Raw genomic sequence first — 23802 nt, 5'->3', positions numbered from 1 at the left:
AAGAGACTATGGTTTTGGACTTTTTTGGCTCATGGTTTATTAACTCTTCTAAGCACGTAAAGTGAAACAAATACACAGAATGGACTCAAATCCACCTACTACAACCTTACTCTTTAAAATGCTTTATGGTATTACACAAAAACCCAAATTGGTGTATGTTGCGAAAGCAGTACCCCAAAAATACTAGAAAATATGACATCCCTGGTTGGACTCTTTTTTGTCACTTTTGGGATTTGATGGGAAGCAGTAAACAATACAAATGTGTGCAGTATATCTTAATGTTCCTTGGAGTTGATTAACTAAAACTGAACAGTGAAAAATCTGGTGCAGCTCTACATAGAAACCAATAAGCACCCAGGTTATTTGTCAAAGCTTAACCACTTGCTTACTGGGCACTTAAACCCTCTCCTATCCAGACCAATTTTCAGTTTTCCTCGCTGACGCACTTTGAATGACAATTGCGCGGTCATGCAACGGTGTACCCAAATTACATTTTTATATATTTCCCACAAATAGAGCTTTCATTTGGTGGTATTTGATCACCTCTGCAGTTTTTATTTTTTGTTAAAAAATGTAAACTGACCGAAAAAAAAAAAATTATATTTTGTTACAAAATTTTTAAAACAGGTAATTTTTCTCCTTCATTGATGTATGCTGATGAGGCGCCACTGATGGGCACCGATGGGTGGCAGTGATGGGCACTGATGGGTGGCAATATTGGGCACTGATCGGTTACACTGATAGGCAGCACTGCTAGGTGGCACTGATTGGTATCACTGGTGGGCATTGATAGGTGGCACTTGTGGGCATTGATAGGTGGCACTGGTTGGCACTGTGGGCACTGTCAGGTGGCAATGGCAGGTGGCACAGATGAGGCATAATTGCTGCTTCCTCTTCGAGACCAATGTCCCTTGCAGATGAGCCAGTGATCGGCTTTTTTTTCTCCTTACGCTTTCAGTGTGAGGAGAAAAAAAAAGATTACCAAGCTTTTGTTTACATTGTCTGATCAGCTGTCATTGGCTGACAGCTGATCACATGGTAAGGGGCCGGGACCGGCCCCTTATTCAGATTGCTGATCACCAAAGTCTCAGTGACTCGGTGATCAGAGTGCGCTCTGCATGTGCCCTGTAGGGTTTGTGCACAGGGGAGGCTGTCATATGGCGGCCTCCTGGAAATTCAGGTCCATGCTGTGGCTGTCATTCGGTTACAGTGTGGATGCCAAAAGGTTAAAGAGGTTGTTAACCTGCTGTACTAACATAGCCTTATCCCCTCTGTATCATAATAACACTTGTCCTTATGTCTGCGTAATGTAAAAAACTGCCGATTTGTACCTGTATAAGCTGCACTTTGAGTGCTCTCTGCTGACATGTCAGCTCCCTTGTTTCTCCAATTCAGAGCTGAAGTGGGCAGGGCTCTGTCCTGCTGACATCAGCTGGTGGAGGAAGGGGAGAGTGGAGAGAGAGAGAGTGAGAGACGACAATCAGCTGAGCAACTGGAGCCGTTTATACAGGTACAGATCAGCTGAGTCTTTACATTACACAGGCACAGGGACAGATGTTCTAATGCTACAGAGGAGATAAGAAGGTTTATTATCAGATATAAGAGGAGTGGGGGGGGGGGTGCAGCTACGAGCAGGGAGGGGAGGGGGAGGAAGGGAGAGGACACAGACAGAGGGAGAGCTGCAGACAGGAGAGCTGTGGCTGACAGAATCACGCAAATAGACCATAATATCAGGAGCTCAGCAGCCATGATTATCGTGGTCTGTTTGCAGGGGGAGGATATAGCCAGGCAGGATCAGTCAGGTTTTTTAGGGTATACAGAGGGCCAAATGACACAGCACAAGTGCTGTGCTGTATAACATGCTTTAAAGGAACAGGATCAGGTTGAATCAATAAGCTGAAGTAAGAAGCTAATTGGCTACCATGTACAGCTTCACCAGATTTTGCACTCTCCAGTATATCTTACACTTTATAGTTAAAAAGCAAAAATATGCATCTTTAAAAAAATATATATTATTAGCATACCATGCATTTGCTTGTTTTTTTATTATGTGAGATATGAATGTCATCATACACCCTTTTCTAAAGTATAGCCAGCAGTCTGTTTTTAAGGCGAGTTTTTCATCTATATAAAGCCTCCGGTACCCAGGTAGAGAGAGCTGAAATTAAAGAATACCTAAGGGCAGTTAAAAGTTGACTGTATATTATTTCAGCTCTCCTATTAATTGCTCCATAACCTGTAAAAAAAATAGTCTTACCAAGTTTTTTCTGAGTTCAGGCACGCTTTGGATGTATAAAAACAGAAGGATAAATTTGAAATCATATTATATAACACATGATAACAAGCTTTCCACTTTTGACAATAGCCGATGGCCTCTTACTAAATTAGGACCAGAATGATGCCTGCACTAAATGCAGCTACTACCGGACTTTCCACTTTAACATAGTAGATGGCTGCTGATTGGTGCAGAGAGTCTACTGACCAGCACTGAGTTTAATGACATCTCTCAGCAGCCTCATACCACTCCTCTTTTGTTCTGTCCATATAGGAAACGGTAAACTCAATATACTATATATAGGCTGACAGGCTGTACTGATAAGATACACTTTTATAACAGCCAGGGATTATATATTGCTTTTGGCTGCTGCATACCATATTCACATATATAGCTGTTGGTAATGGCTGGTTTTTCACTTACCTGATTAAAAATCCAAATTAGTGTAACCTTCCCTCTTCCGAATCCAGTTTTTTCAGCTATGTCTTTATTGTCCTTTCAAAGTTACCTGTAAAAAAAGAAAATCCTGTATTATAATATGCACAATGTATTTATAAAACAAGGCATTAGGTGTGATAAAAATCATAACATAACTTTTGAGGCAGTAAATGTATTTTTTATATCACCTATAAAACATTGAAGCTAAAGTCATTCTACAATTTAAATTACATTTACTTTTATGGGTATAGGGCATACATGAATGTATTCTAGTATATGGCTATTTCCTAAAATGTTAGAAATCAAAACAAAAAACAAAAAAAAACAGCTATTTTGTGTTGTTATCCACCAACTTTTTTGTAAAGCATTATGCATCCTGACAGGTAGCCTATATCAACCAATTCCAATTATGATTTCACAGATTTTAAAGCACACTCTGCTTTTCAGAAGTTAGTCAACCTTCCACAGTAACTAGAGTCCTTGGTATTAATAATGTCAATGAACTTGACTTAACACCCCACCTTGTGGCCTACTACAGCTATAGCCAAATTAATGTGTCAACAAAATGCCATAATGAAAACCTATTTAACCTCCCTTGTGATATGATTATGTCAGACTTTTGATGCTCAAAATCATATATTGTTTTGCATGGAAATGTGACGTTTTATATTGTAGTCCTGTAATTTTTAGGAATAATTCACTTAAATTTGCCCAAGCAATAGTCTAGTAGTCATCCCAGGTATGATAAAGTTTGAAACGCTAAATCATAAATTATAATATAATAAATAATTATAAATAATTATAACAAATAATATAATAATGATATCATTTATTTAATAATGTAATCAAATCAAAAACACTGAAATTTGCTCAGTTGCAGAATTATAGCTGTCATTACTTTCAGTGTTTGATAACGAATTTCCCCACAAATCACTATCACTCAATTTTGCAAGTGATTCTAATTTATTATCACTGTTTTCTCACTTTTGATGTAAAGGGACACTTTTTGGTTGATATGGACAATCTTAAGTTTCCAGGCAGAAAGAACAGTATATATAATATAAAAGTGCAGGCAGGGCACTGAACAAAGCATTAGGGATGTGAAATAATTTGATACAATAATGTAATCGGTAAGATTACAATGTACTGTATGTATTATGTGTTTTTCACTGTTTGAATTTGGCACGGGGCTCTGTCCCCGTGCGTCACAACGCTAACAGGGAACGGATCCAGCACACATAGCGGGGAGAATTCACATGATCCTGGGGACAAGGTTAGTAACTTTGCCTGGATCCTGCGATGTAATCCCAAGTGTGGCTCCGGGGTTACCGATTTTGGTAAAGAAATTTCACCCAGAGCCACACTCAGGATTACCGCTAGGGAGGTTAAACAAGTTATTCTCTTGATTTAAATATTTTTTTTTAAATAGTATGATGTTGACATGTTACATTGGGTATGGTCTGTAGTAGCCCATAAGACGGGTTCTTTAGTTGAGTACTTTTTAACAAATGTTACCAAAGGAAAAGAAAATGTGATTGGCTGGGTTACCCACTATGCACATCACTAATGCTTTTTCCATTTCCTTATTTCCAAAACCTGAAAGCCTTGTATTACACCCACTAAGTTACACTGGTGCACATGGGCAAAACATCAGCCTACAACTCTTGTTTGGAGGGCTAAACTTCTGGCCCTAAATGTCACTTTCCACAGTTATTTGTCTCCTGCTGTTTTATTTCAGTGCCAACCCTTTCTCCAAGTATACCAACATGTTGCTATGACTCTTTCTCTTTCTTGTAGCTGTTCAAATTCTCTATGATTGGGGGTGGATGGCTGAACAGAACACAATGAGTTTTAGCTCAAGGTTGATAAGTATAAATGTGAAGGACTGGAGCATAGCTGGAGTTAGTCATCAGGAGGAGTCGTAGCAAAGGCTCTTTAAATCTGTTTATAGTGCCACCTAATGCAAACTCTATTCATATCTCATAATTCTCATTAACCAAATACAAGTGATTCATAAAATGAACATATAGGACCTCAACTCCCTTTTTGAAGGTCTGGTTGAATTGTAATGAATTCAGCTTATTGCTGTATACAAGGTAGCTGGCCAGGTGGAACAGGACTGAATACATGACTACAAACCTTCTAAAAACCCTTGCTTTAAAATACCATATAAAATTGCTATTCTAAAACAAAATGTGCTGTTTTACTAATTCAAATCTATCTTTAGCTGCCTGCAGAGTTACTCCTAAAATTAAAAGTAAGAATCAATTACAACTTGAATACTGAAGTTGGAAGACTTTTGCCGCAAGTACATTTTAGAAGACTTTGGCTTCAATTACCAGTATTCAGAAAGGTCCTGTTAAGGTGACATGTTTGCTGAGCTTATCCTGTCCCTATTGGTGGTGTAATGAGTAACAAGTCTGGACATACAAGGAGGAAACATATTCTGTGCATCTACCTTCTGACAAATTGTATAAAATGTAGGTAGTCAGATATGACCTTTTTAAAAACAATCTGTCATAAATAAAAAAAAACAAAAAAAAACTACTGAATATATAAAATGCAGGCACCTCAAGGTGCCTGAACACTTCATTGGGAGCCTCTAATACTTTGCATCTATGACCAAATCCCCAGATGTTCTGACAAAGCTTTAGCATTTCCTGATAGTGCTAAAACTTGCCTACCTTTTACTGACCATTATTATGATGGCTCAGTGGAAGTGTAAAGGTACGGTTAGGTGACTCTAAAATCTTTGGATCATTGCCGAAGCCAGCAAATCCAAGATAAGCCACATACATGCCACTCTGCAACCCCCATTTAAAAGCATGAACATGACTACCTGACCAGGACTTGCGATTCTGTTTTGGAATAATTCCCAAATATTTCTCTTCTTCTTTTATGGGTGATTCACAAATAAACTTGTAATGTAAATTTCCTTTCCATGTAAAGTTGGTATGTATGGGGCTAATATATATTGTACAGCAACCTGTTGGAGTGTACGTGCCTATTCATTAATTTTCTCTGCTTCTGAGTAAATAATGAAGACCTTAACCATATTGAAAGTCACACCACAATAATACGTTAAGTTTCACTTGTTAAAATACACCGCAAGCATTGTATTTTTCCACCATATAGAATTAGCATGGGATGGATCGTGCATGATCCTTCGATCTGCAATTCTCCCAAAGTAGGTAATTAATATGAAGAAAAAAATATTGTAGGTCAGATGTAGAAAATATCAGACTCGTGTGAAATGCAGAGGGCAATGTTTATTAATTCAAGCTATACACAGATGGCATTACTATTACATTTGTATTCAGTTAAGACATAGACTGCTCTGTGTTAATTGTTATGAAAAATATGAAGAGATTCAGACATTAAAGGTACCTCCTGTCAAACACTAATATTAAACAGGGAAATATATAGTAAATACAGGAAAAGGTTATTAGCTCTAATTATTCCTACTGTATTAATTGTATTGTAATTGTACTGTCTGCCCTTATGTTGCCCTTATGTTGTAAACTGCGTAAACTTTGGAGCTATATATATCCTGTATATAATAGTAATAATCATCATAATAATAAATATTTTGACTTATACTCATATGCAGCCAGCAGGCGAGCTTTAGTCTCCTTTTCAAATTGACCTATTTATTCTTAGCTGCTGTGTTGAAGAAGAGCATGTTTTTTATAGGGCTTGATACCTTAGACTCCAATTTACTATATATAAAACTGATCACGTCAGAGCAGCAGCTCATTCACTGTCCCTTTCCTTTGCTGATGTGTTTATGCATCCATAATGCTGTTCTCTTTTTACAGAACATCCAAACTACTTGAATCCAATGTTGTGTGCACTCCTTTTAAATCTATTTTCATCCAGCTCTTGTGTCATTGGTGAGCACTTTAAAGCAGAGCTCAACCCTAAAGTGGAACTTCCGCTCATTGGAACCTTCCCTCCTCCGGTGCCACAATTGGCACCTTTCAGGGGGGAGGGGGGTGCAGATACCTGTATAATACAGGCATTTGCACCCACTTCCGGGCATAGATAGCCACAGATTCTGCGGGTATTTACGCCACTTCCTGCAGGGCCCCCACTGTCTGCTGGGAAACATACGGATCCCAGAGACAGTAGGGACCATCTTTATTGCGCAGCGCAACTCGCGCATGCGCAGCAGGGATCTGAGAAGTGAAGCCGCAAGGCTTCACTTCCTGATTCCCATACCAAAGATGGAGGCGGCAGCACCCGAGAGCCGATTGAGAGATCGGCTTCGGGTGCCGACATCGTGCTGGGTGGGTAAGTATCCATATTTTAAAAGTCAGCAGCTGCAGTATTTGTAGCTGCTGACTTTTAAAAACAAAAACTGGCAGAACTCCCGCTTTTAATTAACAATTTGTAATGAGTTTTCTCTTTCTCTGCAAAATATTTATTTAATAATCAAGAGTGTGTAAGTGATAGACAACTAATAAGTAACATTGTAAAAGTGGGATATTTTTATAATCTACATTGTAATGTAAACTTGGTAACTTACTTTATAATGAAATAGGAAAACAATATAGGTAAAACTCACATTTCTTTTGAATGAATGGAAGTGTGTGATTCCTTATGCGGGATGGAATTGAAAATCTCTTAAATTTCACACACACACAATGAAATTGCATTGTAGTTTGGAATAAATACCTCTATAATTTTAGCGGTATTCGTGATTTACCGTGGTTGTTCTTTTGTACAGTTAAGCATAGGGCATAAAGGAATGATTTTCATGGCCCCATTCACTAACTAAAAATGGGGGAAATGTCCTTATTTTTGGGATATGTAATAGAATGAGACGTGAATAACTTTTGCTTTAAGAAGGCTCCGTTGTACTTCACATTGGTTCATTGGAGGACTTTATTGTTCATTTTGTCCCTCCTACCATAACCTCCTGTGTTATACTTTTTCTTAGTCTTCAAGCCCTACTCCATAGAAACCAATGGAGTTTATTTACTAAAGGAAAATAGGCTGTTCACTTTGCAAGGGAATTTTTCCCTTAGCTTCATAAATTCATAAATTCATAAAAAGTGAAGCTCTGCTGATTTCCATTGTCCAATTGCGTGAAAGCAAAAATACTGCTTTGCCACATGTTTGATATATTATCTCTGTTGACCACATTCACAGTTCACTGTCTTGTTACTGTACATCCTCTCATTGTATTGGGGGGGCCTCATCACCTTTTTTGGAGTTGAATAAAACTTATATTTGAAAAAAAAATACTGCTTTTCCTTGCATGTGATTGCTAAGGAAGCTAAGGAAAAAATGTCTTACAAAGTGTCTTGCAAAGTAAACAGCCACTTTGTCTTTTATCTCTTGTAAATCAACCCCATTGCTTTCAAATACTGCAAAGATAATGCTCAACAAGACTGAATCTGTATGAAGTTTGGAATAAATTGCCCTATACTATTGGGCTGTATCTATAATTCTGGATGTACAGTTTGCCATGGCCCGTAAAGGTGTAATTCGCATGGCCCAACCAATATTCTATCATCTACTATTTAAATAGCTTTTCTTCTAAGACAACTCTATTTTGCTAGGCAATGGTTCAGTGAAAGGCGTGTTGATCCTTTTTTGTCTCTCCTTGCTATAACTTTTTGGGTCATATTTTTAGCCTGGGAATTTAAAAATTGCTATGGTTTATTATACTTTACATTTTTTCCTTTGCCAATAGGCTGAATTGGAGTTCTGTATAAACAGAAAAGTAGTTAATGTTGAGGGTATTGAAATGTGACTAGTAGAATTAGCAACATGTGCACATTATGTTTGCATAACCTCCCATCAATAGAAGTTCTGTAGACCTCTTTTTTCATGACCTTACAGGAACTAGAGAATAGTGACTAAAAGACAGAAAACCTCAAAACAGTAGCAGTATAACTCCACTTTTGACCAATAATTGCTTCTACATAATGTATGTAAATAACAATTGATTAAATATTCCCTTTTCTGCAATGGAAACACATTTTCTGCATTTTCCAACATAAGTAAGAATGTGAACAATTCAGCATTCTCTGCTGGAACCCACCTCTGATGAATGCTTCGGAATGGAATGAATTTCTGTAATCCTTCCATTTGAAACCTTGCCATAAGCAGGCATATTCTATTTGTCGTGCATTATTTTAATTTATTGAATAGTGAAATTGTTTTCCTGTGGCGGGTAGGGTTTCCATGCAGTTTTACACTTGGCTAATTCCTACCAGCTAAGTTCCTACAAGAGCTGTTTCTAAGATACTTATGGCAGGTCCTATTTAGAAAAGATTAATATTGTGTGCCTATTGTTGAGGTCATAATACACCTAAGTGACTTGGTGAATAGCATAAAGCTTTTCCTGGGTGATATGGACCTCTAAGCTGGATAGTGTGCAGCTAACATTTCATTTGTTAAAATGTATTTGCACAGCTTAAAACTAAGCTAAACTTTTATATATTACACAAAGCTTCGGTCTGCTAGCAGTTTATTTCAAATGCGTGGTAATAAAGAGATTAACAGGTTACTGGGGATCCTCTTATATTCACAGTCTTCTACGAAACTTTTCTCTGGTTTGAATTTAGAGGGAACAAAATAGCAGATGTCTTCTTAAGACTCCTTTTAATATACTTTATTAATCTGTTTAATCATTGTTTTGGTAGTTTTTAACACGTTATATAGATTTTTACTATATATAATATTGTAATGTTAGATTAAAATTAAATGTCAATAGGCTTAGGTGCTATTGCAATAATAATGTTTCATTTTGCTATTTGGCTAGGCAGTCAAAGGATCATGATGAATAATAGGTATTTTCCACATTTATTAAACCCCAATATAACCAAAATCCCAACAAAAAATAGACAAATCAGAAAAGTCTCAAAAGCCAGATATAGAGGTTGAAATAAATAGTTCAATCTCAGTGTTTGCTAACAACAGGATACAGCAACTTTACAATAGGAATTAGTAAAAATTGAGGGGTGGGTAGCTCTATGGCAGACAAGGTTTAATATTGAAAAATGTAAAGTAATGCACTTGGGGACAAAAAATATAAGTGCAAGTTAGACATTAGGAGGAGAACCTCTGAGGGAATTGTGGATGTAATAAGATCTGGGAGTCCAGGTAGATCACAGGCTCAGCAATAGCATGCAATGCCAAGATGCAGCAAACAAGGCATGCATTAAAAAAGATATTTACTCAACCGATAAAACTAAATTCTACCACTTTATAAAACTTTGGTTGGGCCACATCTTAAGTATACAGTCCAATTTTTGTCACCAATCCTCAGGAAGGATGTGCTCAAACTGGAGAGAGTCCAGAGAAGGGAAATAAAGCTAAGAGGACTTCAGTCATGAGCGATGACTACAAACATTAAACGTATTCTTCCTGGAGAAGAGACACTTAAGAGATATGATCATAATATTTTTAAATGGTGATGTATCATTGGGAGAAAACTATTTAATCTTAGGTCTCTAAAGAAGACACATGACTACGCAATGAAGTTGGATGAGAAGCAGTCCAATCTTAAACTGTGTAAGGGGTTCTTTCCTGTTAGAGTGGTAAGAATGTGGAACGCCTGTCCACAGTTGGTGGTGTCAGCAGCAAGTTTAGATACATTGGAAAAAAAAAATAGATTAATTTCTTAGTGGACATAATGTACAGAGATAATGATATTGGTGGTGCCATAAACACACTTCCTTGGTTTGTGTCACGTTTATTTTAATTGTCTTCTATATGACATTCCATCCACCCACCAGAGCAACACAGCTAATTATGTGTCAAGTGTCTAGGTTTTATCTAACATGAGGCAATGCAGTTTTCAGTTTTCACTACATTTGCTCAGAAAAAACTGAGTATACAAGAACAAGCATGTTTTCATGAAATAATAGGCCTAAGCTAACATACCTTATACCACATGCAAAGTTCTGCACAAGCATTCTCAATGGCTCTATTCTCAGATAGCATATCTAGCTGCAGGTGCGATTTTCCAGCAAATGCATTTTACAATCAGGTACACCACAATAAATATTCTTTATTGCAAGGGGTGTTACATAAATACCCTCCAGAGTGAAAATGTATTGTGATATGTAAACAAGCATATTGAAAATGCATGCATTTTTTATGCACAGGACTGTAAATGAGTTTATAAAATTACAGACATTCCAAGTATCTTCTTCCTGAGTGGCAGACCTTAAAGCATATCTAAACCTCCCAAAAAAGTCATATATTGCAGCTCAGCAGTCCTTAGTGGCTGCATTAGTTTCCTTTGTAAGGCTTTTTGCATTTAGTGTCACCTAGTAATGTTGCCGGTAACACACTTCTTGTTGTAAGGTGACAAAGCACATTGTACTTTGTCTATGAAGGAGCATCATTGTCACCCCTGGCTGCTCTCCCCCTCGTCTGTGTTACATAGGGAAGAAGAGTTATGTAGCTCACAAAAGAAAGCTTGGAAAGTAGATCATATTGTCTGAGATTTCAGTTCAGCATATAGGAATTTTTATGATACAGGAGTTCTGTACTTTTAAAAAATGGAAAACTAATGAAGCCACCACTTCTAAAGACTAGTAAGCTGCAATATATTATATTTTTTGTGAGTTTTATATAAACCTAAATACTTAGATAATATACCATTTTAAATGCTATATTTCAGTGTTTGTTCACCTGTCTATCAAGCTCTAAAAACAAAGTGTTATTGGCATTCGGCTGCTGTTACCAGGGGGGCTTCCGGCAATAAGAAATCACACAAGAGTCTCAGTCAGATAGGGGATTTAGGTTTTCCTTTGTAATTCTTTGCTTTTGTCATTTCTATAAATTTGTGATCAGGGTACAGTTTAAAGGAGTTTTATGATCTCAGTATAAACTTTTATAATATAGCCATTGTAATAGCAATATAAACAGTGGCTATTTTTGACATTCCTATATAAACGTATTAGAAAATTCTCTTTTCATATTGTTTGTGCTGTCTGTCTGCTGGCCATGTCTTTCCACAAGTTCTTGGGCTCCCTGCATGCTTTGCAGCTTCTCCTCTGCTTTGTATTTTCAATTTCTAAGGACTAAATGTCCCATGGTACCTTGTTGCCTGCAAGCGCTGATTCCTGTACTGATTATGCCTCCTGAAAGTCTTTCTCTCAACAACTCTGTAGTTCAGAAGGCAGGCTCTGTGTAAAAAAACAACTTCACATTTGATGAGGGAATTCTCTCCTCTCTGTTGAGTTATTGTATTCTGACTATGGGGAAACTTCCCCACCATCAGAATACACTGTTATACAGGTTATAGCCTGCAGCTCTGACTGAGTGGGGGAAATCCAACAGGGCAGCTGAACAGAAGTCAATAATTAGATTTACAACCTCCCTGCCTAAACATTAAACTGGCTGAATTTTGATTTACAGTATGAATGACTGGCTTAAATTATATCCTTGTTCTCCAAAAATAATTCAGACGCATCAATTACTTAATGGCTGAGTCATCTTTTATTCATTTTTATTGTGTTTTTTGCCTTCTTGTAACGTCTTCTGTGATCTTCTAAACCTCTCCTTTTCCCCATCACTTCTGTTAGTTTGTAATGAACAAAAAACATAGCTATCATCTAACAAGAAGTCAGATCACAGCAGTGAAAAAAATGGTTTTTGGAGATTTGGAGGAGGCTGAGAGCAAAAGAAGCCAACCAGAGTTTAGTGTCACCTTAACGTGGTTAGGTTATTAGTTTTTACACTTTTAAAAAATATATTCAAACCACAATTGTAAATTACTAGACCAAGCCTTTAAAGAAAACTTTAAACTGAAAATTAAATTTTAATTAAACAAATTAAGCTGTAGAAAATACATGAGAGCAGAAGCTGCAAGCTTACCTCTTGTTTCATAATATTGTAATATAGCACAGCCTAGAGACCTCCCAAAGCACTTTTGCAAATGCTGACTTTTTAAAAGCTGATATTATCATTGAAATGCTTTATCTCTTTCTTTGCTAACACACTCTAATCTACTAGTAGGTCTAGGGCCTGCTTAGGCAAAGAACAGTACAGTGAATGACAAAGGTGATGCCCTTTCTGGGTACATTATGCCTTGCTACCACAGTAGAGTTCTTAGCAGTTGGTACAGACTGACAAAACACTGCCTGTGCCCCTGCCCCCTACAGTTTCCTTCCCTAATTTAACCACAAATACCTTAAGGTGGGCAAAAGAGGGAAAGGATAAGTATGAGTTATCATGATTTGTATTGTTTGAGGTTTGTTGCTATGGCATTTAACCCTGGTGCTTGATCCTGACCCTCATGTGTCTTATTAAATTCTGTATAGATGTACATATTTTTGGCCGCATATCTAATGTACACTGACACTAAGGAATTATAACACGATATGTTTCTGTGCATGTATGAATGCTGAGGTAGCACCTAGGTATTATTTAGAGTATGCACTTCAAAGCATGTGCTATTTAATAGAACCCTAAATCCCCCAGTACTTCATAACTTACATCCCAGTGACCCCACAGTCCTGGATCCATCCTGAATCTAGTTTCACCTCTGCACTGATTTTATTTATTTTTTTCTTGGTAGACTTACCCATATTTTTCATGAACACACACATTATAGTCTAGTAGAAGTGGATAAATAGACAAGCTGAGGAGCATGCTTTTTGAAAGTGATTCACTAATGCTACTCAGCAGACAATATTGTTTATTACTTGCATCGACTGCCAGCTCTTACTGTAATGCCTCTTCACAGCAGCACAGATTTAGAATGGTATCTTGGCACTGATGTTTAATAATAATAACTTTGGAAATATGTGTCTATAGATCGGGTTGGAATAGTTACAAAGCGACTTGCATTACTAGGGATGAGCAACCATTACATCTATCTATCTATCTATCTATCTATCTATCTATCTATCTATCTATCTATCTATCTATCTATCTATCGATCTATCTATCTATCTTTGCTTCAGGATATAATGTGTAAAGCAAGCATTGTAAGCGGGCAGAGTTTCTTGAGTCATCCATCGTGTGGACGGTGTTGGTTACATGTTTGATTCCACAGCAGCTGCTGGCTGCTTCACTTACATGCCTTGTGTCAAGCTGTTGAATGGTGGATAGGGGATTCCTTCCCAAGGAGCCTTTGCATTATGATGGCAGGGAGCATAGGGAGCAATCCCCACCATCAGAATACAATGCTCAGTGTTGCCGGCTATAGGCAGCGGCATTGATCTTTCAGGATAAACCCGCCAGAACTTGGTTGTACACAAGTTGATTGATAGATGTACAATCAGCTTGCCTATACATGGATTGAAATTCTGCTGATCCCTGCTGTACTGAACGAATTTTGATCCATGCATGACCAGCTTATATAGGGTTCCACCTCTGATGCTTCTCCCATAAATGACATTTGGTAAGGAGTGCTGCTCCCAGGAAGCGCTAAAATACCAAACCACTGCTTTAAATTGTGCAGCACCTTCTGCCCTATTTACAATGTACTGAGACATATGCACAGTGCATGTTATGGATTCTGAAAATGTCCTCTCATTAAAGTAACATCAACAGTAAGAGGAAATATAAAAGAATCAAGGAAACCTTACTTTGGAAATATATAGGATGCAATTGTAGATAGACATGTGCATGACGAAAAAATGTGTTTAGTTTTGATTCATTTTGTTTCAGTAATCTAGTTATTTTGTTTAGTTAAATTCAGTTGATTCATTCAATTCATTTTCAGAATTCCTTTGCCAACTTTGTATTCGAAATATTAAAATTTTCTTTCAACTTACCGATTTTTCTTGGAGCATTCGGTAAAATTAGTTTATATTGTAATTTGGATATTTGTATATATCCGAATCTCCGAATAAAGAAAAATTCTTGAACACTTGCCCCCCTCCCATACACGTAATGATTCCTCCCTCTGTAGTGATGCAGGAGCCAGTGAGCAGTATTACAGATACTCACCCGTAAGTGGGCGATCAAGAAGTAACATGCAGTAATTTCTCCTGCTATCCCTTATGGCCTGTTGTGATATATGAGCTGGTGAGAGGAACCACTGTGTGCAGCAGGACAGCAGGTATTCTACGAACCTAAAGGGTTGAATAGCTGCAGTAGCAGCCAGGGAGTAGCATCACAGCAGTGTTTTAACACAGTGTTTCTCAACCTTTTTTTCAGTCTAGGCATCCTTTAAAATTTTGCACCCCATTCTGAAATTTGAAATACGAAACAAATAGTTTAACATAATACAGAAACATCCACATGCATAGGACACCCAACATTAGAGGTATTCCAGTGTTTCTCTTCTCCCTTATGCCGTGTATACATGGTCGGACTTTCCGGCAGAAAAAGTCAGATGGGATAATTTCATTGGATATTCTGATTGTGTGTGGGCTTCAGCAATCAGCAGACTTTTTTTTCGAAAATTCTGATGGACCTAGAACATGTTTTAAATCTTTCCGATGGAATCAATTTCTATCGGGAAAACCGTTCGTCTGTATGCTGTTCTGACGGACCAAAAATGATGCAAGGGCAGCTATTGGCTCCTGGCTATTGAACTTCCTTTTTCTAGTCCCGTTGTACGTGTTGTACATCACCATGTTCTAAACGATCGGACTTTGGTGTGATTGTGTGTAGGCAAGTCAGTTTCAGAGGAACTCCGTCGGAACTCCGTTGTAAAGACTGTCAGAGTTTATTCTGATGGAAAAACTGGTCGTGTGTACGTGGCATAAGTTTCTTTCCCTCACTCAGCTAATGTCACCCCAGTGTTGACAGAGAGGATAAGAGGAGGGACAAACAATGATGCTGTGCAGGTAACCAACGTCCTCCTTATCAACTGATGATGTAACTGGTTTTTAATGTTTTTTAGATGTTGATGTTGATAGATGTTGTTTGGTGGAGGTCTCTGTTTCTTGTATTGGAATTTTTCTATTTATTCTGCAATAAACTTTTGTCATTTTTTATTAATTTCATTTGTCCTATTGTTTGGTACTATATCCCTGAGGCTCTATTTTTGTGGTGTTTTGAACTTTACTTCTCTCTAGTCTAGTTCTTATTTTTGTATGCTGATATTTTCTCCACAGAGACCCACTCAGTTATTGGTAGTGTGTGAATGACTGCCTTGGTACTAATGTGTACCCTTGTAAATTTATGATTCCCAATTATCCTATTGTGTTTTTCAGGCTTGATACATCCACTGGCTTAAATATATTTTTGGGGGAAATTTCTAGGCATTTTGCCAAGACACCCCTGAAGACACCCTGAAGGTACCCCAAGCTGCCTGGGCACCTTGGTTGAAATAGGCTGTTTTAACACATAGGCGGCCGAATTGTATAACAGTATAGTATATTGCCTCTTCTTTTACAGGCAATGCTTCTTTTATTTTTAACCACCATGCAGCACCATTTGTAATTACCCATTCTAAGTTTACACTTTGCTGTTTTAGCCAGAAAAATTGCAATTAGATTTATTTATTTAGTAGGTTCAAAGAGCAATGGTGGGTAAACATTTCTATCAGTCAGTCATGAATTTGATTTCAGTCTGCTACCTCTGAGTGCTGAGTGCTGAAAGCTTTCTTCTGATTGTCATCAGTCACTGCACAGCTTTGTTCTTTGCCCCTTTTTATTAAATAATCCCGACTGACTGCCATGTATAGGGCAGCTTTAGTCTTGCAAGTGAGTCACTGGCAGCAAAGTCAATGCCAAGATCAAGGAGACGGGCTTCACTTGTTCCAAGTATTGTAATTTATGGCACAACAATTACAGCCAAATTAACAGCTCATTAAGACAATTTAAATAAACAGTGCAAAACTGTGAGACAATGCGTCAATGTTTTCACCACGGGGAAGCAATTATAGTTACATTAGCAGATAAGGATGAATAATTAAGGAAACATTGCCTTTAAAAGAAGCTGAGCACAGCCTCTATCTTATAATCAATGCCCTCTATCTTACAAACATGCAGAATGTTTACTATACTTGCATACAGTGGACAGTCTGATTTCAAGCTAAGTAGGTCATGTATAACAAAGAGTAATCGGAGCACATACACATTCATTGCAAGCCAAATAGTCACTATTTTTAGAGCCAACACTGATTTCATAGACATAATATCAACAACAACATTTTACTTCACTTTGTTTTTTTTTAGTAGGGAAAATAGTAGCAAACGTGTTTCCACATGTAATACAATTTAAGAACTATATACTGTTAACCTGGCCCCATTGGGGCAGGATTACCTTAGTTTAATAACATTTCCACCACTGTGTCATGAAACATTGCTACCTCCTGGCTGCTGCAAGTATTTGACTGTTTCAATTGGTCAAATACTTTTTACCCCCCACAGCACACTATGGTTTCTCCTACTGGCTTGTATGTCATGTATTGATCTACTAGTTTGCGGTAGAAACCACAGTGCACAGTGGGGGACCCAGAAGTGTGCATACTTGCAGCAGATGGGGAGCAGTGAAGCAGCAAGGTTTCAAGACAAGGCCACCAGACAAAAAACTAAGTTCATTGCTTCTTCTTTTGTTGAGGTTCAAGGTAGAGAAATAATGGACTTTATAGGCACATGCAGTATATGTAGGCATGCTCATTGCTTTGTCTTTTAGCAGGGATGTTATTGTAAAGCCTATGCTATGCTGTTAGGTTCACATCAGCGCTCCACCCAAAGATTTTGTATTATAACAGTAAGGTGTTTTTATTGATGCCTCTGTTGGAAATGCGTGCCATGGGACAAGTAGCAAGGGGAAGGATGTCAAGTTCTTTATGGTATCTTTGTCCTATTTGGGGAAATTTCTCATTGCTTTTTTTCTGTTAAGAGGACAGGACAGACAGTGTAAAGCAATATCCCCTAAAACCACACAATCACAATAAACACTTGGCCTAACAGAATTGTATGTTGACATAATGGCATCCTAGTGGTAAGTACATGATAAGTACAACATAGGTGTACAAGCTCTGTCTCGTATTTATATGTTTGTAAATAAAGCCCCTTTCACATATGTGGACCGTTTGTCCGTTTTTCATCCATCCGTTGACGTATGAAAAACGGACATCAATGTATCTCTATGGAAAAAAGGATGTAAATGGATGATCATTCATTTACATCAGTTTACTTCTGCATCTGTCAACATCCGTTTTTTGAAATGGATCAAAGCTCTATTTTTCTTCCGGATCAGATGAAATGTTTTCCATCCATTTTTGCATTGGTAGTGGATGTAATAAAGACTGATGTGAAAAGGATGAGCAGCTGATGAAATACTGATGAATACTTCATCCATTTTGACGTGACTGAACTGATGAAATGAATGGTCCGCATGTGTGAAAGGAGCCTAACTGATTCTAGAATGTGATATTGAAGGAAGTGTGCAGCCATATTTTGAATGTGATACTTTTCTTTAATGTACAAGGGATAAGGATTTTTTGTTTTTTATCTGGGTGTCCGCTTTTAAGAAAATTGACACTTTACTTTTGGTTAAAAGATAAAATGAACAGGGACAATTGCATCCATTGACAGAACAGTTGTCACTTCTTTCTAATACACCCAGGGAGTTACCTTTCTAATATCTCTCTCTATCATCTAAAAAAAAAAAAAAAATAAATAAGACTAGCTTACTTTGAATTTGATTTTGGCTAGTCTCATAATATTGTATGGGGAGATAAAGGTATAGCAGCTACTGATCCATCCTGGATATACCCACAAGAAGTTTGCCGATTATACTGACAGTAAAAAAATTGTTAACAGACCTAGATATCAAACCAAAGGAGACCTATGGGAAAACAAGTTATTTGAAAGAAAGAAAAAAAATATTTCTGAGAAAACAAAGGCTTATGACTTAAATAACCATAAAATCCTGATACAGTAGAGGACATAAAGAAAAAAAGAAATCCAAGACAAGATAATGCCACAAGGACAAAAAAAAGATGAATGAGAATAGAACAAAAACATACCAATGTACATCATGAAAAGATCTAAAACTGACAGTGCCTGTTCACAAGCGGACCATGGCTTAACAGGATTTATATTCTAGAAAGGGATATCTAAGATATATAAAAACTTTAGGCAAATGGGCAAAGATTGAAGGAAAGATATATAAAAACTTTAGGCAAATGGACGAAGATTGAACAAAACAAAACCTAGACATGGCTGTTCATGTGTAATGGAAATAAGTTTTTTTCTATAATGGTAAAGCTATGATACTTGGTATACAGTACATGAGAGAGTATCATATCTCCACCACCTTTAATTTTTTGAAATGTACATATACAGCCACTGTTAAGGCATCATTCGTTCCAGAAAATGTTATATTAATTTAGCATTTGCCAGAGGAGATAGATTTTTATTTTTGTTTACGTATGTAACAGTATTGAGGCAGTAACAGGTTCTATTTATGGGGGCCTAAGGGGTCTGTTAGTTCCTTGATACATCCTTTGCCTCCAGTCTAGGTAGATTGGGGACAGAGAGTTCCTGACATGCCCCTTAGCTGGCCAATGCTGCCAGGATGCTGTAAGTCGCTCAGCAACTTATATAGGCGTGGGGTGGGGTCACTGGGTGATGTCACATGGTGACCATGCCCCTTATGATGGCACAGTCCCAGTATCCCCTGACTGTGACATCATAAGGGACGGGGTCTCCATGTGAAATCACCTGGTGACCCCGCCTCTTATGCCTATATAAGTTGCTGCGCAACACGTCCCTGGCATTATGGAGAGAGCATTGTGTCAACATCGGAAGGAAGAAGAAGAGAAGAAGGAAGAAGAAGAACAAGGTGACAGCGACAGCTATGAATGAGAAGACTGGGCCAACGCTAGTAAAAGAGCTGGAAGAAGATAGCGGAAGCCCGGCAGAAGAAGCGAAGAGTGGGACAAGACCCCCAAAGTTGGAAGAAGGCCCCCGAAGTCAGAAAAAGACCCTGGGCGGTGGCGACGAAGGAGAAAGCCGGGCTCCTCTGCTAGTAAAAGAACAGTAAAAGAGCAGAAGATAGCGGAGGAGCTCGGTGAGAAGACCCCCGAAGTCGGAAGAAGACCCTGGAGCTGTCTAATAAACTACTTTAAAAACCTGTGTTGTATTTTTTATTAACACTTTTTCGATTGGGTGAATGGGTAGGGGTACCATGTACCCCATACTCATTCACATAGGGTGAGGGGCCGGGATCTGGGGGCCCCCTTATTAAAGGGGGCTCCCAGGTTCTGATAAGCCTCCCGACCGCAGACCACCGACAACCAACGGCCAGGGTTGTCGGGAAGAGGCCCTTTTCCTCATCAACATGGGGATAAGGTGCCCTTCACCAAAGCACCCACCCCTCCATGTTGAGGGCACGTGGCCTGGTACAGTTCAGGAGGGGGGCGCTCACTCGTCCCCATCCCCTTTCCTGACTGGCCGGGCTGCATGCTCGGATAAGGGTCTGGTATGAACTTTGGGGGGACCCCCATGCTGTTTTTTTGGTGTAGTGGCTCCCCTTAAAATCCATACCAGGCAACAGGGCTCGCAAGGTGTCAATCTCGCCGATGGAGGCAGTGACAGTGTCTTCCTTTGCTAGTCCCATCTACCTGGAGTCACGTTCACAATGAACGGAGTTTACTCCGTGTGTGGGAAAGTCCGTTCATTTGAAAAGTCTGGCGGACTAGCACAAAGATGGGCGGATTGTCCGCCAGGCTCAACAATTTTGAGTCAAGACTTCTTTCTAAGTCCACTGAACTTTTGGGAAGAAAAAGTCCACCAGAGCCCACACATGGGCGAATTGTCCAGCAGACTCTGGTCTGCCGGACTAAGTCTGCCGGATAGTCCGATCGTGCGAATGCGGCATAAGTGTGAAAATCACAAGATACTGACTTCAGAGCCATTTTAACAGTGATTTACATCATGTTTCCGAGGCATTTGAATAGATGAATAAGCAAGATGTTGCTGCATTAGGCTTGTGTCAACAAGCTTTGATTCAAGTCAGATAGGGTTTGATTTCCCATACTGTTCAATGGGGATATAAAGCTTGCTACAAGTAGGTGACATGCAGGTCAAAAGGAGATCAAATGCACATGTCAGTGAATTATGGATGATCTCACAATCGCCCCAAACTGATGTAAAACTAATGCCAAATCCAGAACCCAAAACCAGCCGACAGAGGCTCTTAGAAATAAATAGGTAAATAAATAAATAGTATTGCCATTTATAAAGCACAAGGGATATAAAGGAAGAGAACCCTCTTCAAGACACAAGGGGGGGTCCTGACCAGCAGGCACAGAAGCAAGGAGAGGACAGCAGGAGTACACTCCTGGGAAAATCTCCAGGGAGGAAGACAGCCAGGTGGGCTGGTAAATGTTACAGTCAGAGGACTGAGAGGCATGCCTGAAGGGACTGGGTGCAAGCAGTCTGGGTGGGCTTGAAGTGGCTGAAGAGGTGGTACTGGGAGCAATAGCCATATGAATAGGACAGCTAAGCACTGGGACCTCTTTTCTGCTACACTACCAAAGGGGCCCATGTTCCCTGCCTGCAAAGGGCACTTGCTCTGGATCTGACTAAGTCTGTGTTGGATCATTCTTTTGGTGCTAGCTGGTCCTGGGAGATGCAGTTCTATAAGCAAGATTTTGCTGGAGGGAGAAGAGGAAGTGTATATAGTTCGAGTCCCTGAATAATTATTTTTGTGCTGATTAAGTGGGCATCCCATAATACCCCTACTCCCCTAATAAAATACAAAAAGAAAGCTTCAAGTACTAATTCCTGACTCTAGCGTGTGTGGAAAATATGTGTACCTGGCTGTACAGAGTGGGAGATTCACCAGCAGCTCCTACGGGGGTAGTGCTGCATGCATAATGTGTTTAAGCACATTTAGGAGTGTCAAGTGTTTGGATGTTAATTAATTTCATCGGTCAGAATAATAATTTATTCTGGCCACTGAAATGAAATAAAGCTCAACACTAAACACACCTAGGGGGTTATTTATGAAAGGCAAATCCACTTTTCACTACAAGTGCACTTGGAAGTGCAGTCGCTGTAAATCTGAGGGGTAGATCTGAAATGGGGGGAAGTGCTGCTGATTTTATCATCCAATCATGTGCAAGTAAAATGCTATTTTTTATTTTCCTTGCATGTCCCCCTTGGATCTAAATTGACTGCACTTCCAATTGCACTTGTAATGCAAAGTGGGTTTGCCTTTAGTAAATAACCTCCCTGGTGTTAAGCTAATGTTTACACACATTTACACATGTCAAGCATTTTTTCTGCAAAATGCAGCTGCTTCTGGATGCACTGTCTATGGGTTTCTTTTTCTGCCTCTAAACTCCTCTAAACACCTGTGTTTGCATGGACACATAGAGGTTGATTTACTACAGGCAAATATACCATGCACTGCAGGTGCAGTTTCTCTAGATCTGAGGGGAAGCTCTGAAATGAGGGGAAGCTCATTTCTATCATCCAATAATTTGGAAGCAAAAATGCAGTTCTTTATTTTCTATGCATGTCCCCCCCCCCCCAGATCTAGAGCAAGTGCACTTGAGGTGCACTTGTAGTGCACAGACCATTTACCTTTAGTAAATCAACCCCATAGTCTAAAATGCAGGGGCATTTACAGGAAGAAAAAAATGCCAGCCACCCTTAACAGTCACATTAAAAACATACAGTGGGCATGGGGCCTTACAAATCTTTTGAGTGCTCTTACAGCTTCAGGACCCCAAAGCCAGCAGTGTGTAAATAAAATGAAACAAGTAAAAGAAAAGCCGCGTGGAGACTTGACTTGACTTGTCAAAATCAAGCAATCAGCCTCTTCTCACAAAGGCCGGGTTCACACCGCTGCGATGCGGGAACGCCGCGAATCCGCAGCGTTTTCCCGCATCGCATTACTCCCGCCGGCAGTTCACACTGCCCTATGCGGACGGCTGGGAGTGTCAATGATATGTTAATGACACCCCCAGATCCGTCCGCATATCGCAGTGCGATCTGCCGACTCGCACAGGAATCGGATCGCATGGTGTGAACCCCTATGCGATCCGATTCTGTTGTGGACCAAAAAAAGGGTCCCGTGCGAGTTTGCTGCGGGAGCGATGCGAATTCAGCCATACTATCTGTATGGCTGAACTCGCATCGCTACGGAGATCGGATGTGATTTGCGGTGCAAATCACATCTGGATCTCCCCCCGCAGCAGTGTGAACCCAGCCTTATGGAGTTTTGTCTACAGGGTTAAAGAGGGAGAACCGCATGACAAACTAGAGGTTCTACACCATGTCCTGCATTTTGTGAATGGCTCCCATGTATGGAGGTAGCAATCTTGGGTGAGACAACGTTTTGCTTCCCCATGTTAGTCTTCAGCAAGTAAAACACTGAGCAGCACGATAGTGACATCACCCAAACTCACTAAAATTTCCTGAGACTTGCAGTCAGAGGCAGCAGTGCCCTATATACATATTGCAGATATAGAGCTATGTGTCTGTAGGTACAGGAATGCCTAGGCTCACTAAGATACCAGGAAATGCACTCAAATTCAGGAGGCATCAAAGAAAAAAAACATACATTTTTTTCAAGGCATTGCTTAGGGCACATATCTAAATGTTCCCTGTAACATAGCAAATTTTAACTTGTTTGACTTCAGGTCCACTTTAACTCATTTAATAACATAAAAAAAGTAGTGATGTGCTTTATTATTGGAAGAGAAGAGTGCTTTTCTCATTCAAAATTTTTTATTTTATGTTAAAATAAATTACATGTACAGAATATAAGACAAATTATGTGATACCAGAAATAAAAAGTAGACATATTGAAGTACGGATGATACAAAGCAAAGAAGAATTTAAAGATATTCTCGTGGGAATGACAATAAATGGCCTTATATATTTTAGAATTTGAAAACATTCTTATAGCTGAGTTTTAAACATTTTAATCCCAAGAAAATATAAATATGTCTAAAATAAAATATATGATTTTAAAGTTTTGACCATAACTTCTAAAGTATGTTTATAGTAAGTATTATATAGTAAGGGAAGAACATAAAAGGTATATAGGAGGGGAAGGGGAGGGAATAATTCTCCGGAGGAGGTTTTATATATCATCTAATGTTGTAATTCTATAAAAAATCTTAATCACCATAACAATAAAGCTCGGTTGTCAATATTATCTGACGTATAATATTTAATCCAGGGTTTCCA

At 38.9% G+C, this 23802-nt stretch overlaps 1 protein-coding gene across 3 annotated transcripts in view; it reads right to left on the bottom strand.

The window, feature by feature from the left end:
* The window catches only part of RALYL (RALY RNA binding protein like), a 1540715-nt gene that overhangs the window by 1212986 nt on the left and 303927 nt on the right, over positions 1-23802 (bottom strand). For all 3 annotated transcript variants that reach the window (XM_077492950.1, XM_077492948.1, XM_077492949.1), the window contains exon 2: positions 2699-2783. The gene's annotated coding sequence lies outside the window, so the exon portion shown is untranslated. The remainder of the gene's footprint in view (positions 1-2698; positions 2784-23802) is intronic.

Source organism: Lithobates pipiens, unplaced genomic scaffold (genome assembly GCF_037356315.1).
Source record: "Lithobates pipiens isolate NorthernLeopardFrog02 unplaced genomic scaffold, aLitPip1_a1.2 Scaffold_19, whole genome shotgun sequence".
NCBI classification, from domain to species: domain Eukaryota; kingdom Metazoa; phylum Chordata; class Amphibia; order Anura; family Ranidae; genus Lithobates; species Lithobates pipiens.
The sequence above is the reverse complement of the archived record's forward strand: the minus strand, read 5'-3'. Positions and strand labels throughout refer to the sequence as shown.